This window comes from Marmota marmota, unplaced genomic scaffold (assembly GCF_001458135.2).
Source record: "Marmota marmota marmota unplaced genomic scaffold, marMar, whole genome shotgun sequence".
NCBI lineage: Eukaryota > Metazoa > Chordata > Mammalia > Rodentia > Sciuridae > Marmota > Marmota marmota.
Genome location: NW_025999842.1, coordinates 49,788,633 through 49,811,133, shown reverse-complemented (window position 1 = coordinate 49,811,133; position 22,501 = coordinate 49,788,633).

Sequence of the window (22,501 nt, the reverse complement as noted above, 5' to 3'; positions counted from 1 at the left end):
AGAATGCTTGCCTAGCACATGTGAGGCACTGGGTTCAAACCCCAGCACCACATGAAAATGGAATAAAGATATTGTGTCCACCTACAATTAAAAAATATTTTTTTAAAAAAGAAATACAAGACAAACTCTATCTGCTGTGGTTTGTAATAACAACTGGGAAAACAAGGCTTATACACACGAATCAATAAGAGAATAATACAAAAGAGTAAAACCACATGCCAAAATGTGTATATAGATGCTGAGTACTGTAAGAGGTCAACCTTTGAAATCTTAACATTTAAAATATTCTAGGTAAGACAGTGGAGGGTCTATTTTTAAGAAATATAATGGATGGGAAACTGGTAATTATAGCTCATCTAATTAACATTTGTTCCAGATAGGATATCTGAATCAATCATTGGAAATGAAATGCTTGATGGTTTAGAGAAAATTTGGCAATGAAACAATCTTACCAAGGGATTATTTGCCAAACAAAACTCAGTGTTCTTTTTTTTTTTTTAACCTCTAATAGAGGAGATTATGAAGCAGCTTTTGCTGTTTCCCAGGATCTAACTGAACTTTGAGAAAGGTTTTGAGATCACATGATCAGGTTCTTGCTGAACTTGACTGAGTGTACTTAAGCAATTACTGAGGTGGAGAATCGGATATCAGATGGTAAGTGAAGAGTAGGGTTTCACTGGACGGCAACATCCAGGTATAGGGCTATTTCCCTGACTCTTTGAGCCTTGTCAAGCCATGGAACTCTCAGAATAAATAACAAAGGAGCAAGTCAGCAGAAACAAGGGCCACATAACTGGCCATTTGTAGTCTGAGACCACCAAGAGGCTAATGACTGTAATAGAGAGGAGAAAAGGATATTTCTACAGCATAGCCAACAAACTGCTGCCTAATTGCCTCAATAAGCAAGCTCTCCACCTGTAGTTCTAAAGAAATATCTTAATATTTGGTAGACCCACCTTTTAATGGAGTAACGCTAACAAATAAATGTTTTTATTCTTCTACAATGGTTGAATAAGTATTACTTTGTAAATACAGTTTATTTTATATGTAAATGTGTCAAAACAGCTTCTTAGCTAAAGGCAGTGGGTGATAATAAGAGTTCTTGGTAGTATGTGGCAGCATAGCCACCACTTAGTGCCATTAATGACACACAGATAGTGGCATCAACATAGCTGGTAATGAATCCTTTTTCATCATCTTGACATAAAAGTTAGGACTGAAGAATAGGTTTCATCCCTAAAGAAAACATGAACACATAATTCCGATGCATGGATTTATAATATTTTTTTGTATATTTTCATCTTTTAATCTTGCTGCTCTCAAATTGATCAGGCTGTGGTCCTTTCAGATCTTACCTCTGTCTCTCTCTCTTTCTCTCTATTCCTTGCAATGGAATTCAGATCTCTATGTGTTCTTAAAATGTGGTGCCACTCCAAGAATAATTTACTTGCTTTGTCTCCCTCTCTAGCAAACGTTGTCTTTCACCCCATCATCCAGCAAATAAAGAAATCCTGGGAAATACCCCTCCTTAAGATCAAACTTTTTCAAGTTTGATGAAAAATCAGCAATCATGAAATCAGCAATCAATCTTTCTTCTGTGACTTCATTTTTCTTATACCTTCCCATTACCCTTCACGCTCCTCCACCTCACATTATAAATGTCTTCTCTTAGGATTTAATCCTAAGATGTAAATAACAGCCTATGGAGGGGGTCAAGATAATATTTATAGTCCCAAAGAAAGAAAAGCACTTAACCATAGAAATGCAGAAACAGTGGTCCAATTTCAATCACTAGCCATCATATGAGAAACAAGTTTGGGCGAACTAGAAAGTCTTTTCTAATAGTACTGAAATTATCCTACATCGTGATTGTCTTTCCTCAAATACAGACACTAAACTTGCCCTCACTTTCAAAAACATGATTGTCCAACAGTGTGACAGAAAGGAAGAAAGAAAGAGAGGGGGTCAGAGAGAAAGGCAGAAAGGAAGGAAAGAAGGGTGGGGAAAAATAAGGAAACAACAGATGGTGGAGAGAACAAGTCTCTGGAGGCTTTTATTTTTTATCCATCTATCTTAATATTAACACTACATATTTCTAGCTTTCTACCTGTAAATTATTAGACCAGAACTAATATGCCATCCTTACTTTTTATTCCTAACCAATATCTGTATTCAGAAGTATATCAATTTATTTTGAATCTATCAGTGTCCAGTGAACTGCCACCTCCTCTCTCAAATATAAAAGAACAAAAGCTGAGGTCCTGATGATTTCCTCCCTCCTGACACCCCTTAGTTACTTCCAATGCAGCTTGTAGTTTAGACCACAAAGGAAATTAAACTAATAGACAGCAGACCATACAGGCTCTAGCAGCCATTATATGCAAGCTCTCCAACTCTTATGCACTTCAAAAGCATGGGGATTTTGACTCTCATTCTCTTTTTCCTTCTTTTCAAATTAGCATTCACCAAAATAAAAAAAGAAAATGAAATTATATAAACCACTTTCATGAAATATTGTTGGTCTGGCATACGTTCCTAGTAATCTGCATGTATATTCATTTTTAGGGCTTAAGGTATTATGATTATACCTCACATTTTTAAAATAAAGTGGATTTTAAAAATAGGAGAAACCAGAGAAAAAGAAGAAAATATTGGTATTATGGATGAACCTTCAATTCTAAAAGGTTTTCTATGCAAGTATTTTCAGGGATTGCAAATCAGAATAGTCTTCACACAAAGGCAGTGGATGTCATTGGGTTTTGGAAAGAATAAAAATCCTTCCAGTATGGTTTTCCCAGGTCTTGTGGATTTGAACAAGATCATGAAGGTTATTTGGACTTGGGTTTTGTGGTTAATATGTGATACTGGGTTTATTATACAGTGATCCTTTGGCGTTCAGGTCAGCTATGGCTATCAATCAAGGGGCACTTCTTTTTTGGCAGCACAAATTTCCATGAAGAATTCTCTGGAAGATCCAAGTTAGTTAGTAATGACAGAGTAACCTCTATGTCAAGTAATATACTTGATCAATTTTGCATGTGCTGTTGACTGACAGCAGCTCTGGTATTCTCTAAGGTACAATACACAAGCTTCAAAAAACATAGAAACCTTTCTTCTTCCAAATTATTGGTTGAATGAAACGCACATTTAACCAATATGTGTTTGAAAGTTAAGAGACACTTTAGGAGAAATTTCACATTTTGGTGCCTTTTCTCTCTTAGTTCTTTTTCTTTTTTCTATTACTAATAATCTCCCCCAAATATTTTATCCTTAAGGTAATTTATATCTCTGAATGATTCAGTTCAACTCAAACCAAAAATTACTGAACAACTAATGTATTCCTGACATGGTGCTAGGGCAATGGGAAGATAAAAATGGACAGATACTGTACATGACCCCATAAGATCTTACATCTTCTGAAAGTGTCTGTTCAGCTCCTTAGCCCATTTATTAGTTGGGTTGTTTGGGGTTTTTCTGTTTTGTTTTGTTTTGTTTTTGTTTTTGTTTTTTTTTTGGTGTTAAGTTTTTTGAGTTCTTTATATACCTTGGAGATTAGTGCTCTATCTGATGTGTGTTTGAAAGTCAAGAGACACTTTAGGAGCAATTTCATATTTGGGTGCAAAATTTTGCTCCCAAAATGTAGGCTCTCTCTTCACTCATCTGTTTCTTTTGCTGAAAAGAAACTTTTAGTTTGAATCCATCCCATTGGTTGATTCTTGATTTTATTTCTTGCGCTTTAGGAGTCTTGTTAAGGAAATTGGGGCTTAATCTGACATGATGAATATTTGGGCCTACTTTTTCCTCCATTAGGCACAGGGTCTCTGGTCTAATTCCTGTGTCCTTGATCCACTTTGGGTTGAGTTTTGTGCATGGTTGACCAACAAATTAATGAAAAATGTTCAACATCTCCAGTAATTAGAGAAATGCAAATAAATATTACTCTAAGATTTTATCTCATACCATTCAGAATGGCAGTTATCAAGAATACAAACAACAATAAGTGTTGGTGAGGATGTGGGACGTTGCTGGTGGGACTACAAATTGGTACAACCAATCTGGAAAGCAGTATGGAGATTCCTTAGAAAACTTGGAATGAAACCACCATTTGACCCAGCTATCCCACTCCTCAATCTATACCCAAAGGACGTAAAATCACCATACAATAATGATGCAGCCACATCAATGTTTATAGCGCCTTAATTCACAATAGCTAAACCATGGAACCAAACTAGTTACCCTTCAATAGACAAGTGGCTAAAGAAACTGTGGTATATATACACAATGGAATATTACCCAGCCTTAAAAGAGAATAAAATTATGACATATGTCGGGAAATGGATGGAGTTGGAAAATATCATGCTGAGCAAGTAAGCCAACCCACAAAAACCAAAGGCAGAATGCTCTCTTTAATAAGTGGATGTTGATCCATAATGGGGAGGGGGGCATGAGATAAATGGAGGAAATGTGATTGGGCAAAGGGGAAGGAGGCTTAGGGCCAGGGAGATGGAGACAGGAAAGAAGGTGGAATGAGATGGACATCATTACCCTATGTACATGTATGACTGTGCACATGGAGTGATGCTACATCATGTACAACCAGAGAAATGAAGATGTACAGCAATTGTGCACAATGAATCAAAATGCATTCTGCTGTCATATATATCTAATTAGAATAAATTAATTAATTAAAAAGAAGAAACATTCTGGAAACAATAAAAAAGACCTTACATCTTATTCATATTCACCTAGACGATTACTTCCATCTTTCAGGATCAACAATTCAAAGTGATGGGCAAATCTAGGGCACCTTTTTTTTTTTTATTTGGTTCTGTGTTCATTTTGGCATTTTTGTGTTTCCCTCAATAAAGATACTGATGATGCTTCATTTTTCCACCTTGTGAACAAAAACAAGAAAAAGACCATTTGTTGAGTAGCTAGATTGCAAGCAGATGACTTTTGCACCTGTCTTTCTCAGGTATCTCAAGTAAAGCAGTGACCATTCTAATTTTGCATGGGATAGTAGAATCTAATAGGACCTATAGAGGTCTGTCAGTCCTGTTTGGTTCTTAGAAAAATGGAGAAAACCTTCCCTGATTTGAGTACAAGTTCTCAGAGATTAAGAAAATTTTAAAAACAAAGTAAGACAACATAACAATCACTGAATTTAGCTTTTGAATCAACCAAGTGATTTTTCCATTAATCATAGAATTTCTTAAGGTGAGAAGGCTCAGCTCTTGAGTGTGGATAATTGTCCCTACTGACTTCCTACTGCATTCTTCAGGATGGAATTTAGATGATTAATTTATAGGAATATAATAAGGGAGATGAGATGGATTCTGTGTAGGAATGACTATGGACAGCAGCACTACCTAAATTAAATACTAGGTGAATCATATACATAATTTAAAAAAAAATTAGTAGCCACAAGACAAAAGTAAAATGAAGCCAGAAATTGATCTTTTTTTTTTAAAGAGAGAGTGAGAGAGAATTTTAATATTTATTTTTTAGTTATCGGCGGATACAACATCTTTGTTTTGTATGTGGTGCTGAGGATCGAACCCGGGCCGCACGCATGCCAGGTGAGCACGCTACCACTTGAGCCACATCCCCAGCCCCAGAAATTGATCTTAATGATATATTTTTTCCTAACATAATATAGCCAAAATTTGTTTTATTTGTTCTTTTTAGATATACATGACAGTAGAGTATACTTTGGCATATCATACATACATGGAGTATAACTTAAACTAATAGGATCCTATTCTTATAGTTGTACATGATACAGAGTTATCCTGGTCAGGTATTCAAATACAAGGATAGGAAAGTTATGTCTGGTTAATTCTACTATCCTTCCTATTCCCCCTTCTTCCCTTCATACCCCTTTGTCTAATCTAATGGACTTCTATTCTTCCCCACCCCACCCTCTTCTGCTGTGGGTTAGCATCCACATATCAGAGAGAACATTTGGCCTCTTATTGTGCCATAGAATTACAGAATCCTTAACACACCATAGGATGATACTATGAAATTAATAAGACTGTGCCAAACTTTAGGGTTGAAGAATCACTTGATAATGAGAATTTTTATATCATTTAAATAAGATTCAAGTAGAAAATATAAAATTCAAATCTCACTTTATGAGCTAACCCATAAGATAACCCAGCTTAATTCTTACACTATACTATGACCCAAAGAGAAACTTTAATTAAAAGTGATAAGTAGTAAATAAAGTTCAACTATATTGCCTTACCAGTTGCTTACTAATCTGATATTGCTTTATCATAAAAGTATTTTTAAGTCCAGATTTTATTTGCCATTGCACAAATCTCCAAACATTTCTACCAACCAGTACTCTGAGTGAAATACAGTCACTCCTATCAATTCAAATGAACATTTCCATAAAGAAAATAGGGAAATTTAAACTCACATTTATATTATAGTGGTATAGGCAAACTGCTCATCAGAAATAACAACAGCTCCTAGTGTAGTCTGGCAATGTAATTCACCAGAGACTTCTGAAGATCAAAACCAACCAGATCTATAATCGTGTGTTCAAACATTCTCATTTCGAAAAGATAGACTTTATTTGTTTCTGAAACAGCTAATTTGGTATTTACATAAATATGTCCTTAACTTCCCTTCTAACACAAGTATGAATTCCTCAAAGACCACAAGAGCCAAGTTTATACTTAACTATAGTGGAAAGTTTTGTCAAAGTGATATTTTTCTATTATTGAACTTTTATTTTTGTTTGTTTAAAAACTTTTATATTTTTACGAAAAATGTTAAATGATTATACAGGCAACCAAGGATTAACTGTGTATCCACCCTTTCTGTAATATGTTGATAAAGGCTTTAAATGAAAAATTAAATATCTTCCAAGAGAGTTTTGAATTTTCTATCATGATTTTCATGTTTTAGGATACTATTGTATGTATATAATTTTCATGACAAAAACTAAAGAAGTTGTTGAAAAGGTAGTGGGGTAGTGGGAAACATCTGTTCAAAAAGCCCAGGGCTCATCTCAAGGACTGTCCCTAGCCTGCCACTGGCTGTAGGACCAAAAATGCATTTTAAGTTTCCAAATCTCAGTTTTCTTGTCTATAAAATTTGGCAATCAAAAATAAATGGACTTCCTTCTGTTCTGTGAATTATTGGAGAAAATATGGTAAAATTTTGATAGATCATCACACATTAAAATGATAAAAGAAGCTTCAAATTTCCCAAGGGCCTAACCTTGGAAAGGTAACCCGTGCCATGTCTTCATTGTAGAAATAAATCTGCTTTATTATGCAAAGCCTAAAAGTGTTTGATTCTGATACTTTCATTAGGCTCCTGGTGAAAACAGATTTCACTCAGTATCACCTTTTCCAAGCTAACCCATACAAAGAGGAAGAAGATTCAAACATGCAAATGGTTGTGCTTAGTCAAATTCGTCAAATAAAGATGTCCCATCATCTTACAAAGACATGAGGAAAGCCGCGATGCTATCATTGAACATATATTTTATCACAGGAGTAAACAGATTAGTTAACATAAATATACCTCTAAAAGTTGAATACTTTTTGTCAAAATATAAAAAAAATTATGTGTGTCATAGTGTAAGAATCAAAAAAGACACCGATAGTCACTGACAGTACTTATTAAAATGTTCATTAAAATGAGAATAGTCAAAGATTAAATTTATCTTGTATAGAGTTATGAAGAAATCTGTTTTTCTACAGCATACAATGTCTAGTGTAGATAGTCAAATACTGCTCCTAATATTATGAAAACATATTGTCATCAATCACTAAAAAGGTAGAGATAGACAATGTTTACATACACTCATACAAATAGAACATCTTTAATTTTCTTATAAAGTGGTTATTTTGCCTATATAGACTCAATGAGAAACTGGCTTGAAGAACCTGCTTAATATGGAATCAGCTTATAATAGAACAGAGAAATAAATAAAAGTCCTTGCTCATCTTCCGAGGAAAAGGCAAATTTTAACTATCATCAGTTTGCAAACAAAAGTTTATATAAAATTCTGTTCCTTGTTAATATATGAATGTCTAGGCTTTTTAGCTGACATAGGAATCCATCATTCTCTCTTCCTGCTCCTTTCCTTTGATAAATTTTATACAATAGTTAATATTTTAATTGTATGCTACTGGCTCTGGTTCTAAGGGAAAAAATGTCAATTTGTGTCTTGGCATGCCCAGATTTACAGCCCTCCATTTATATGTCTATCATTCATCAGTTTTCTATTTTTATAACAAAATGTTTATATTTAAGCTAATATGTTCTGCTTGACAACAAACCATATTTATACACGTATAGATACTTAAAAATGTATATATGTGTGTATTTTACACCATCCTATCCCATCTTTATAATAAAATGTAGTAGGAATAAAATTTTAAACAGAATGAACTACTGAGCAAACCAAAAATAATGAAAAGTCAAAATATGCACACTGTGCAAAAACATAGTCACATAGAATTTGCCTTGTATAAACTTCACCCTGCCGATGTGGGTTTTAACATATTTCCATGGCTTTAAATAGGAAAACATCTTAAAGTGCAGCCCATGGGAAACCCAAGCTTGATTAGTTTTCCCTTTTACTACAGCCTGCAGAGTGTAAAACACAGCACATCAGAATTGAATTTGTCATCTCCAGACCTCACAGGAATTTTAGGAACTAAATAGTTAGGAAGCCATCCTGGTACTTCTCTTTGCTTTAATCAAAGTCGAAGTTTCAATTTAAACATTCAGGAAATCTCCCTTATTTAAAGCAATCAACTCGTTGCTGACAGGGTCTGGCCTTACTGTGTTTAATTTTTTGGCATCAAGAAAAACTTGATTGGACACAGCCAGTGCATGAGGGGTCCTCCCCTGCCCTCAAAGAGGAGAAGAATTCCAGATCTTTGCTCCCTTGAACACAAGTCTAGAGATATTGGTGCCTTTTCAAATCAGCAATACATTGACATAAGTCTTAATTGGAAAATGGAGCTAACGTTTAAAACCTGTGTGGGATTTCAGATTCTAACGACTATCCCAGCAACAAGTTGTGAAAGAATATTCTCAGACAAAAGTGGTCAAGACTGCATTCTATTTTCAAAATTTAATTTACTATAGATTCAGTGGAAAGCCAATTTTGGGAATCACAGGTGGGAAGGAGTTGTGGCATGCTTAAAAAGGTAGGTACCAGCATCTCCCAGGAAAATATATTTAAGGAACAGTCTCATTTAATACACGCAGATGCTAATGCACAAGTAGAGATTGAGGTAGAGACAGACAATGTATTACACCAAGAAATATGGAGGAGAAAATAGCTAACAAATAAAACTAAACCAATTACATTAACACTGAAGAATATTATAAAGTCTGAAAAACAAATCATGCAGGCAAGAGTTTGCATCTATTCACAGGACTTTCAATGGCTGGTTTCCTTCCATTGAGCTCTCAAAGATGGGAAACTTAACGTGCAACCTCTTTCATTTCCTTGCCCCATGGCTCGGCATTATGAGGAAACTTCCACACTAGATACAAGTCTCATTCTTCACAACCCTTTATGAGACTTTTCTAATAATATGTTTTTCATAATGGAAAACCAAGAGATGTGATATATTATGCAATAAGTTAGCTGGTGCTTGTGAAAAGATGATCTAGAACATTCTGTATTAAAACATTTTGCACTTTTAAGAAGGCAATTGTTGAAATAAAAATTAAATGTAAAATTTCAGTAAAAATATTTCATGTTGCCAAAATGTTTTAAAATGCACAAGATTTTAGGGTGCCTTAAAAGCCAAATTCAGTACAGGATTCTGTTATTTCCCAGAATAGTTGTTTGACTTACATGTTAATGTTAAGGATGCCATAACAAAGTATAGTAGTAGGTGGCTTGAACAACAGAAATCTATTTTCTCACAATTCTGGAAGTAAGAATTTTCAGATTAAGGCCTAGAAGGGTCCACATTTAGGGAGAACTCCTTCCTGGCTTATTGGGTACCTTCTGGCTATATGGTCACATGGGTTTTTCTTTGTGCTCACTTAAGGTGGGATGGAGGGAGTCTCTCTGTATAAGGGAGCCTATCATCTCAGGGACCCACCCTCATGACTCCATGTAGCCTTAATTAACTGCATATCATTAAGCCCTATCTCCACATAGAGTAACTTGGACGGTCAGGGCTTCCACACATGAACTTTGACAGGCAAAAGTCAGTTCACAGTGGCCCATTCACAAAATCTCAGCTATTTGTTATAGATTCTCTTTCTCACTATGAGTTCCTAAATTATATCTTTGCCTTCCAAATGCACACATGTATATAATCAGAGATAAACTACATTCTTGGAAATTAACCTGTGCCTTTGTGTATTGCAGCCCAGAAACCTGATATGTTTTCACTGGAATATTTAATCTTTCATCGTTGCTACTGAGGAAAAAGGAGGCCAATTTAACACATAATTGCGACACTTAATTCCACTCACGTTCCAGTCAAGACCAGATCTTATAGAACAAAAATGTTGACATATTCAGACTCTCTAAACATCAGACTATTGTCCAAAAAAAGTCTCATCATTATTATAGTGAATAATTTTATAATTTTTATAAAAATACTTTTCTCTTGCCCAGGTAAAAAGAAAAATGTTTGGAAATCACACAAAATGTGAGAAGAGGTATTACTCATTTTGGGGATACAGTAAAATGCCTGTTATATCTTTCTCTTTCCCTTTCCTCATGGTGCACCACAGCTCAAAACCCAAAGGCAAAGAAATCACTTAACTAAGATACATCCCATACATCACAAAAATGCTGCTGCCTTTCCTGAAAGATGATGTCATATTTAAGGCGAGTATATTGTATTACTAGGTTTTCTGTATTTTCCCTTGTAACTGTCACCATTTGGATGTGATAAGTGAGGACAACTATTTGATATACTGTATTTTATTTCCTAGTCATGCATCATTGGAGCCAGAGCTTCTCCCGAGTGTGGTCCAGAGGGCCCAGGGGCTCTCTGGTTAGCCTATAATGAGTCATGAGGAGAAAGAACCTGACTGGGGCAGGGGTATTGAGCAGAGAGTGACGGCTGCAGAAAGCCAGTGAAGTCCTGGTAATTCTTACTTTCAAAAGGGGGCAAAGAGCAGAAGCGTGACAAGTCCAAAAGATTTATCATCCAGATGTCATGGATGGCAGACAGACCTGATGCTTTTAAACCTTAAGACCACTTTTCTATCCCAGGGCTCTCATTTCTTCCTTTTAGAAAGCCATGGGACCTGGGCTTCCTGTTCTTTCCTCCAAATGCTCTGCATGGTCTACTTGGCACTTCCAGTCCCCTACCCCATCCCAGGCTCCCAACAGAGCAGGCAAGATCCTCTCAATGTTCCTCTTCCATGTTGTCACCAAGGACAAGATCTTTTCTGTTTCACTGTGTTTCCTGACAATGACTAGGAAGGAAAGCGGAAAACAAAAATAGTAGCAAACAAAAAGAGCTATAGATATATAGAATTCCCACACCTAATAACCAGACTTCTGTTCTTTACTTTTATTTTGGGATTTGGGGAGCAGGGCTCCATTCACCTCTTTCTCCCGGCAAGGACAGCAGATTCAGTTCACTAAGGCAGTCACTGAACTGAGCTAGTACTGAGGGGAATCTCATCCCACAAATGGGTATTTTGTCTTTTTAATGTGCTTGTCATGAGTGAAACTAGATTAAATGGCTTGTGCCCCTCACTAGAAAGGTGTTATAGAAATTTCCAATCTGATTTATTTTTTTTAATGCCTTATCATCATGATAGTTAAGAAAAGTCTTGAATTCATTTTCGAAGTTTGGACATATGCTTTTTAATACACTACATAAATGATAAATGGGGGGTTGGGAAACTTTAGCTTGGCTTACTCTGATGAACCAAAAAAACAAGATTGAGCTCAAACTTACTGGCCAGTTAGGATTTGGTCTCATTTGATGCTGAGTCAGGGAACTTGACAAGTCACAGCCAACTTTTATTTAACCAATTGAGAAACAGGCAGAAGTGAAACCTTGTTGTCCTTAAGAAGAGTTGTAGGATTTTAATGCCAACAGCTCTTTCAAGTTTTGATTCAACCTGTTGCTGCTAGTCTGTCTTGGGATTTATGAACACTTAGCCAGCAATCAATTCTACCAGATATTAACACCCAAGTTCTGTTTCAATGAGATCAGTATCTCGAGCAGGGCCTCTTGCAGAGGGAAACAAACAGTACCCAACAGTGGATTACTATCCCAAGGGGAAAAGTATGCAGAGGTAAAATGAAGTACAGTCAGACAAGGGCCTGTGTTCTAGGCTGTCTCCCACTGAGTTCCTGTTTCTGCTTGGTGAGCTCCCAGTCTAGAAGGAAGGTGTACCAGTGCAAGATATGCATCTCTTTAGAAGCTTTCCTGCAGCTCACCTCCTGGCAAAGCCTGATGGGCTCGACCTTCACTGATGCCTTGACCTCCTTGTATCAAAGAAAAGGGAGCTTTGGACCACCCTGAAGGTCTCACCTCCCAACACACCCGAAACATTGCATTTCGAATGTTTCCAACTTGAGAATGAAAAACAAAATCATAATTTTAATTTTAGCATTATGAATCTGCTAGAAAATAGGGGCCCTGGAATAGCTGTATGCTAAAAAACACTGGTCAAAACCACCATGAGACTTTTTTTAAAAAAATAAGAGGTTACGCAAAGTTCTGGCTCCTCTTCCATCCCAGCTGCTGTCTCACCGACCCCTTCACTATTCTCAGGGCCGGAAAGGCTTCTATACACAGGGTCATTTGTGGTCAACATAAAGTAGACTGTAGACTTGGCCCTACTTGCTTTGTTTTGTTAAAAATAACATTAATACACATTCATTGTAGAAAATTTGGAAAACACAGAAAAGCATGAATAAAATAAAAATTACCTGTAGATCCACCACTCCACTCATTTCCTTAACTACTTACCAAAAAGCCAACAGAGGGATTAAAAGAGCTGATATGTATCCCCAAAGTTTTCTGGTTCCTTTTTATATAGTTGGTACCCAAATATTTACTTAACAAAGGAACGAGCAGCCACGTAACTAAGCCAAAGAACTGTCTTAAAATCACAGCATCTTAGAGGTAGGATAGATATTAATGGCCATCTCTTCCCATCTGAAACACTATCCAGGAATCTCTTCCATGTTACCTCTAAAAGAGTGTGAGCCAGATTCAACTCACTGCCACCAGAAGTGCTTTTCCAGATAGTTGGCTCAGTTGTATGAAGTTCAATTTTCTAAGAAGTTCTGTGTATCTGAGGTACCCCTTCCTGTTTGTCCTCATCAGTACTCTGGAGCAACATAAAATAAGTTTAACTCTTTTTTTGTTTATCTTAGCAATCAACCATTGAGTTCTCTCAAATCTTAAGCAAAAAACAACCTTTCTGGATGTTTTACCTTTAATGAACTCTGCTTTGTTCAAACATGGTGTCTACATCTGAACAAAGAACTTTCATTTTAATGAATAAAATGGAGATATTATGTCATCTTCTGTGATATTGACAATGAACATCTATCAATATCAACCTAACAGCAAAAATACAGTAAAAAATTTTTCTAATTATCATAACGCCAGATTTAATCTCACTAAACACACCCTTTATTGCAGATGTCCACAGTGACATTGGCCATAATAACCCTATTTCACTAGCAATGAAAGGACTCCTAGACAAGTTTAATGCCTCCAGATATGTTGTGATGGTTAAATTTATTGTCAACTTGTCTGAACTATGATGTCCAGATATTTGGTTGAACATCCATCTAAACAGTGCTATGGAGGTATTTTTAAAGATGTGATTAATATTTAAATCTGCATACTTTGAATAAGACTCATTACCCACCATAATATTGTTGAGCCTCATCCAATCACTTGGAGGCCTTAAAAAAGACTGAGATCCCCAAAGGTGAAGGAATTCTGCCTCTGGATTGCCTTTGTACTCGGGACTGCAACTTTAATTTTTACTAGAATTTCAGGCCCACTGGTTCGCCTTACAAATTTCAAGCTATGTGATCATGTGAGCAAATTCTTTAAAATCAGTCTTTTTATCCCCCACCCCTTTCTCTAAATCACATAGATCCACGTGCCAACTTTTATTCTAGATCCTTATTTGTATGGTTTTTGGTGCTTTATTCCTGATTTCTTTTTATCTCATCTTGTTTTGTAATTTTCACTTACAATGAAATATCTTTAAGGACATGAAACACATTTTATTTTTAAGAGTTCTTCTAGAACTATGCTCAGCCCTGGGGGCTTCTTAATAAATATCCTTCATACTAACTTACTCATTTTACATCTGCTTGCTTGTATGGATGAAAGAAAGAGCTAGAGATAGAATTCACAATAATTTTCAGACCATTAAGTCCCATTTGGATATTGTTTTAAGACCACTGAGAACCTCTAACTATTGCATTATATCAAGCTTCTATTGAGACTGACTTCCAGAGGGTCCATTTTGAAGTTTTTAAAGTTCTTAATGGTCACATGCTCAGATTATGTGCAATTGTGACATGAATCATTATTTAAATGCAGATTTTGATCAGAAAGTCTGGGTTAAGCATGAAATGCTACATCTTTAACAATCCATTCAGGGATGCTGAAGGTGCTGGTCCAATCACACAACAATAGTCTAGTAGAGAGAATACAGGCCCTGTTATCAGAGGGATCCAAAATCATGGTTCTCACTTGCTGGTTCTGGACAATGTCTAGAATATTAAATATATGAAAGCACATAGAGTAGTTTCTGGAACTTAATAGGTGTTTAGTAGTCTTAACTTCTTTCCCATTGTGTGAATGATTATCCCTATCTACATGTGTTATAGCACTCTTCATAGCAGCTCTTTAGACCTAGTCAGTGTCTAAAAAGAATATTTTCTCCTGAATATGTGAACTGTTTTCTTTTAAATTATGTTTTGGTTTTTAAAATGATAAATTATTTTTGTTCTCCATGTGTGTAGTGTGAATAACTCCATAACGTGGTCATACCACATTTCATTGCATGTGCTTTGAAGCTGACTAGACCTAATTGTGCAAATCTTTGTTCTGCCACATATTAGTGGAGAACTTGTACAATTTCATCTCTGTAAACTTCTTTTTCCTCATTTTAAGAAAATGAGAAAATGATTATCTAGCCTACCAAGTTACTATGAGAAATTAAGTGAAAGTATGTAAGAAATTAAGTGAGGGCCTAATTCACAGTAAACATTAATGTCTGATATTTTGTATCTTAAGGATAAAGATGGCAAAACTATGAAAGAAACTTACACAGTCTTGACTTTTCTGTTCTGTCAGAGTCATGGTCATCATAGGAAAAAGATGCACTCAGACCTAGGATGGGCACATTTGGGTAGAAGATCTGAGAATGTTAAATCCCTAGAGTTCCTTGTATCCATTGTCTATCAGAAAAGTTTTTCCCCCCTTTTCAAGAAGAGAACAGTCTCCTTTTCCTTGCAAAGTCTTAACTTCAGGCAGATCTCTTGCAAAACAATGCTCATTTTACTCAAATTCATCCCTTCCTTCCTTATTACCACAACACAAGCAGTAGGGGAAGATTGTCATGCTGACCATCCCAAATGGGGAAATGCAGCCCCTGCCTTGAGAAGAAAATAGCTTATGCATCAAATAATTGTTATACCTGGCAAGAATAGAAGGGGAGGAATCAGGAGACTATGTATGTCTAGGAATGGTTCTTAAGGACGTAGGACAACAAAGGAAGAAAAACACAAAGGGAAGTACATTTTAAGTTTGTTCTGTCATATTTATTGATAGATGTGACTAAAGGTTCAGTGTTGTATAAATCTACTATTTCTTAAAAAAAAAAAACATAATCTCAGTGACATGCCACAATGAACATTTATTTCTCACTCTGCTGAGGTTTGGCTGATACAGCCTGGACTTGGTTGAACTTGCTTCAAAATGTGGGCTGCACCCAGATCCACAATTCACATCTTTCATCTGCATTGAACCAATGCTTATTCAAGACATGGTCTTCTCATAGCCAAGGATAGTAGGAGGGTCAGCCCAAATCTGCATTCAAATTTCAGACCTCTGATCCTATCATGTTCAATAATATTCCAATGTTACACAAGCCATGTTGTCAAGCCTAGCATTCTAAGTATCTGAAAGATATAAATTATTTTCATTATTTGCATATGATGTTTTTGTCTACCTAGAAAACAACATATATATTAGAATAAGAGACCATAGCAAAATGTCTAGATATAAAATCAATATTTATAGGTAATTACATTATTATTCTAAGAAAATAATATTTAAAACATAATCTTGTAAAATGATACCACCTACAGTTGAAATATAAAGGCAAAGGTTTAAAAATACAAATATAACAGGATATGTATGGATAAAATTCTGAAAGATGCTAAAGACCTATGAACTTAAAAATATAGCTCATGTTCATGCTAGGAAGATTTAAAATCACATCAATACTTTACAAAATTTTGAATTCAATTTTAAGAACTCAAGTAAAACCTTTTCAATAGTTAGGCAAATTATTTTAAAGATTGCACAGAAGAACAAAGACATTGAAGACACTAAACAAAAGAATAAACAAAGAAAAATAATAAGGAGAGAAGAGAGTTAAGACATCCTACTAGATAGCTACTATATCTACTATAAAACTACTAGCTCTACTATAAAACTAATAAAGGAAGACACTGCTGTATTAAAATTGAGATGATAAATCTGTCTAAAGCCCACATTGAGATTCTGCTAGGGACTGGGAAAATTGGTCATCCATATTCTCAAAATACGAAATTGAATCTCAGGGCTGGGAATATAGCTCAGTTAGTAGAATGCCTGCCTCTCATGCATAAGGCCCTGGGTTCAATCCCCAGCACCACACACACACACATAAAAAGAAATTAAATCTCTATGCCACAGCCATGCCATCACTTAAAGAACAATTCTAATACATTAAAGACCTAAAATGTGGAATGTAAAACTTTTATATTTTTGAAGATAACCCAAGAGGAAACTGTTAAAAATTTAAGCTATGAGAAATTTTACATAACATGCAGCTGCAGAAAAATTAACTACATAAAACTGACAAATTTGACAGCAATTAACATGCCCCCCTCATTTTTTAAAGGGGGTAACTATGAACAAGAATTTCCCCAGATAGTACCTATGTAAGTATCAAGTGGATTCCCATGCTGTGATGTGAGAAAAGTCCAAGGCAGAAAGCACAAGATCAGAAACACAGGGCCCGAAGCAATGCATGGACAGAGTGCACCTGCCCAGTGCTGATTTCAGCACCTGTGGAACTGGGTCCTGTGTCAATGGCTGGACAAGAGGTGGGAATCAGAGGATGTAGAGTAGTGTGAAAGCCACCACAAGAGCTGATTTTTCCAAAATTAGTCATAATTCATTTCTGCTTATTTACAAGTTTTCATCTAGTTATTTTATTAGATATCAAAATTATTATTTAGGGGCTGGAATTGTGACTTAGCAGTAGAGCGCTCGCCTAGCACATGCGAGGCACTGGGTTCAATCCTCAGCACCACATATAAATAAATAAATAAAGGTCTATAAAAAAAGAAATAATATATCACTTTAAAAAATATTATCTGATAACTCAATATCACAAGTTGCTTGTAGTTTCTACTACAATGCCCTTTTAGTGGTTAATTGTCTTAGAGACCTTTGCCTCTGAGCTCTTTGGTTTATCTGTATCCAAGAAAAAACAATGAACGAAATTAAGGTGCTTACTTTCAGAGAAGAATGATGCTTGTTTGTACTAGAAGTGAGAAGGTAGTACTGGACTTGAACAAATGTATCTTTCTTGGAAAGTTCCTGGGTTAGTCCTAGAGTCTTTGATTCATTTCTCCCATCTTGTCCTTGGCCCAGGACGGTTTCCCACTTGTAGCACAATACAGGCACTTGTCTCACAATTAAGTTACTTTTGAGTTTGTTCATGGTTCCACTTTCAGCAGGTTTTGTGTTTTGTTTTGAGGTGGCAGTTTATTAAGAGTTTATTTCCTGCAAGCCAAGAAATCTGATATAATTGCTTTATGAGGATTCCTTTTTTTTTGTTTTCCTTAGGATGACCCTTTGGAGTACCCGGTCTGCCAAACCAACAGAAGCCAAACCCTGGGTATGTAATTTTGGAGAGAACCAGGCAGTCTGTGGTTGGCTCTTAAACAACATCAATACCTACCTTCCTTTGTATTAAACATGCCATGTTTACTGGCAGCTAGGCCCTGCCATCTTCCATCACCTAATTTGCTTTAATCTCTTTCATGTAGAATTTTTAAGGAATCTGTCTAGTACCTCATATTATATACACAAAAGACACTAACCCTAAAGGAAATCATTGATTAAAAAGATACATTAAAACTAAGAACGTGTGTCTATCAAGAAAGTGAAGAGATGAGCCACAGAGTGGAACATAGTATGTGTGATACATACAGGTGCTTGACTAAGGAATCACACACCAAATCTAAATGAGATATGAGCAGAATATTAATAGGAAGACGTCCCAGTAGAAAAATGGGCAAGAAATATGAAGGTACTTCAAAGAATAAAAAGTCTGAAGTGCCAGATAAGTATCTGGAAAAGGACTGATTGCATTGATAATGGGGAAAAGGCAAAAATCGAAATGAATACACCACATACACACAAGAACTGTTAACTAGAAAACAGCTGACAGTCACAAGTGCTGGCAAAGGTGGAAAGCAAACAGAACTCTCACAACTCAATGACTGGATTGTAAATCAGAATAATTCTTTGGAAAATCATGTGATTTTACTTTCTAGAATTAAATTCACACATAACTTATTGATTCAATAGGATGACTCTCCCTGTATATATACACAGTGGGAATGGGTGCATGAGAACCAACAAACATGAACAGGAATGTTGCAGTAGCATTGTACTTAGTAACCCTAAACTGGAAACAACTAAGAAGCCCAGAAGTAGAGTAAATTTTTAAAGATCTGGTATATTCATAAAATTCTTATGTATAAATTTGGTTTTGTTTCCAAAACCAAAATTGAATGAATCTCACAAACCCAAGATGGAATGAAATTCCTGGAAAAAAATAATGTATACTAAATTATTTCATTTTTATAATTTTTAAAACTGTTGTGTCAAGCTGTAGTGTTAAGAATGTATACTAATATGGTTTCTCTATAAAGATAAGCATGAATGTTATTACCATAAAAAAACATAATGAAAATTTGGAAGAGGAGGAGTTAAGAGAGAGTGACTGGTGTACTCAAGAAGGTGCTTCTGAATCCTGGCTATTTTTTATTTCTTTCTAAATCATGACTACACGGGTGATCACTTTATAATAAATCATTAAATTTAACATTTTATCCTATTTCTTCCTTATACATATCTATAGCTCATAATAAAAGCTAAAAACTAATCTAAAAATAAAATTAATTTCAGCTTGAGAGTCAACAAATCACCTTTTATTGTTTTTCTTTTCAGACTGTGAAAAGTAAGAAATGATATGTAAAATATAGAATATTTCATCCTGAGAAGATGATTCATACAATGTGGATATAACAGAAGTTCATGTGTTTGTGGGTTTTTTGTTTTGACTTTGACTGTCCTTAAAAGAGACTGAGCAGTAGTATGTTGTAAACAGAAATGTTTTCTTGAAGGAGGCTGTATTTTTTCTCTTTCTTTCCCTTTCATACTTAGAAAACACACACTGAATTAAAAAATAAACTACTACAAAGGATTCTTTGCCATACAAAAGTAACTGAAATTTAGTATGAGTGTGTGTTGACCTCTCCTTCTTCTTGAGTTTGTACTTTCTGTCTTCAGTTTTCCCCTTTTCTTTTAACAGTTTCTTCAAGTTACAAGTACCCCCACACAACCTTAATTCAAGTGCCTTTAATTATAAGTTGGAGTGCATGTTTTCCCATTTTCTCTTTCTTTAAAATTTCCCAACAATGATGACCTCACTGCTATTCTGAAGTTCAAAACCACATGCATAGCTACTAATCCAAGGTGGATTTGTGCCAAGTGTTGCTCCTGTCCTCAGAACGCAAGAGCACTAATAGAACTATGATTGTTAAAGTCCCTGGAGGAGGAGAACCTTAAACTTTCATGCATATCTTCTGCCCAATCCACTTTTGCTCAAGCCCAAGGTTGTTTTCAAATTACTCTAAAAGTGGAGTTGGCTTCGTGTGTTGGTATGGCAGTTCTATTTATACTCTCATTCCCAGGGTATAGATACCTTCAGTTACTGAATAAAACTTCTATTCATATCAAATGGATTTCTATGGAAGAGAGGCTTATGGGATCTGACATCTATTATATAATGTATTGAATTAACTCCCCCTCACAATACCCAATACATCACTAAATCCTACTAATTATTATTCTCAAAAGAACTCAAGCTAAAACCATTTCTTGCTCACATCATTGCAATGGCTTTCTTACTGGTCTCGCTGCCTGGAATCTTGATCCATTTTGAGTGATATATATTGTGCATTCAAAGCTAAAAATATACTCTCACTCAGCCTACTTAAAAGTTTCTTCTTTCCCAAGTGACCCAATGTTCTCAGGATAAAGTTCGAATTCATTAGCACCCCTTCTGATGTTGTAAATGTGCTCTGTGCTACAGCATCCTGAATTGCAGTAATTGCTCAGAATGGGGCATATTCGCTTTTCTCTGTGTATTGTTCCACTACCTACCACCCATTTCTATGCCTTCTCTTTCCCTCTCAGAAGTTAATATGGTTAATACTTATTTTCTGTTTAGTCTTTCAATCTCACCATAGATGTCACTTTTTCTGGGTTTCCTTTTCTAAGTACCCAAGTCTGGACTATGGGCTACACTATATGTGTCTTATAAAATTCTATACTTAGCCCATAATAGTCTTATTGCTTTGAATTAGCTGTCCATTTCCTTGTCTGTCTATACATATCAATAAGCATTTTGGCTGGCGCTGTGCAGGCACAGCCTGGGTACCCACTCTACTACTACATATAATAACTGAATGTTAGATGCATGAAAAGTTTTGACTAAATGTGGGTTTCAAAAAGTTATAATATTTTTCAATACTAAATAGTACTTAATATTATGGAACTTTGGAAGAATGATGAGACAAAAGGATATATAACAGGATGCTACTTTTCATGATGAACTAAAATAATGATCCATACACCATAAACATGTGGAAAAATGCTTTAGGGAAAGATGTGCTTCAAGAATCTTACCAAATTTTGAGAAAACCAAACCAACATTCAAAATGGAATTTTGGCTCTAAAAATGGAGTTTTCACACTCTAAATCAGAATACATAAAATTTTGTTATAAATCTTTTTACATAGTCACTTTAAGATATTAAAAAATAAATTGTGTTTTATTTGACAGAAGGAATTATTCTCCTGAAAATCAATAAACTCCTTGAGAAGAGAACTGGGCTAAAAAGATGAAATATATGGTCTCTACATCTATAAATGCATCTCTTTGGAATGTTTTGATAGAAAATGCAAACTCATTCAAACCAGGAAGAAACTGATATAATGAATTTTAAAGGTACAGTGAACTATAGAATTGACTTTGAATGAAGTCACAATGGCCACATTTCCATTTCTCTGCTCTGCCCTTACTGACCTCTGCCTATGTGGGCTGCTGAATCCTCAACAGGATAAATGGCCATACTAGTTCTAGACCCCACGTTTGCATACTACCATATATTTAAAAGAGCAGAGACTTGTTTATGAGTCCAGTGATCTATCCTCATTTCTCATTGAACCAAATTGAGTCACATGTCACATGTAAATAATTGCTGTGGCCTCTAATGTCTGCTCTAATGTGGGAAAGCATAATTTTAAATCAATTGTTTTTAAAACATGCTAATACAGAAGGTATGTAAAAAATATAAAGTGTACCTTTACATTATATGGATTTTTAGTGTAATTCAAAGGGAGCTAAAGTCTAGCTTCTAAATGTAAAGGATCACATATTGGCACATAGTTTACATTAATCCAAATAATACATTCAGAGGCTCATCATTTCCCCTTTAGAGAACAATAAAAAAAATTAGAAGCAAAAGTTCAAATGCAAAATGCTGCTCGAATCCAAAAAGTATGATCATTTAAAAAAGCTTCTCTGGCTGGTTATAAAAGAGTTTGATGAAAGTATTAATAAAGCACTCCATTAAAATATACTAAAATAGAGAGCCACCCCCTCCCCCTGCGCAGCAAGGTAGACGGAACTGTGACCACCCACAGAGCAGGCCCAGCGGCCTGCTGAGGGGCAGAGCCGCCCCCCACCCCCCGCGCCTGCCAGGTAGGCGGAACTGTGACCACCGACAGAAAAGGCCCAGTGGCCCGCGGAGGGCCAGAGCTTCCAATCACTCTTGCAAGGTAGGCGGGCCTGCGACCCACCGGCAGAAGAGGAGCAGCGGCCCGCTGAGAGGCAGAGCCGCCCCCTCCCCCTGCGCCGGCAAGGTAGACGGAACTGTGACCACCCACAGAGCAGGCCCAGCGGCCTGCTGAGGG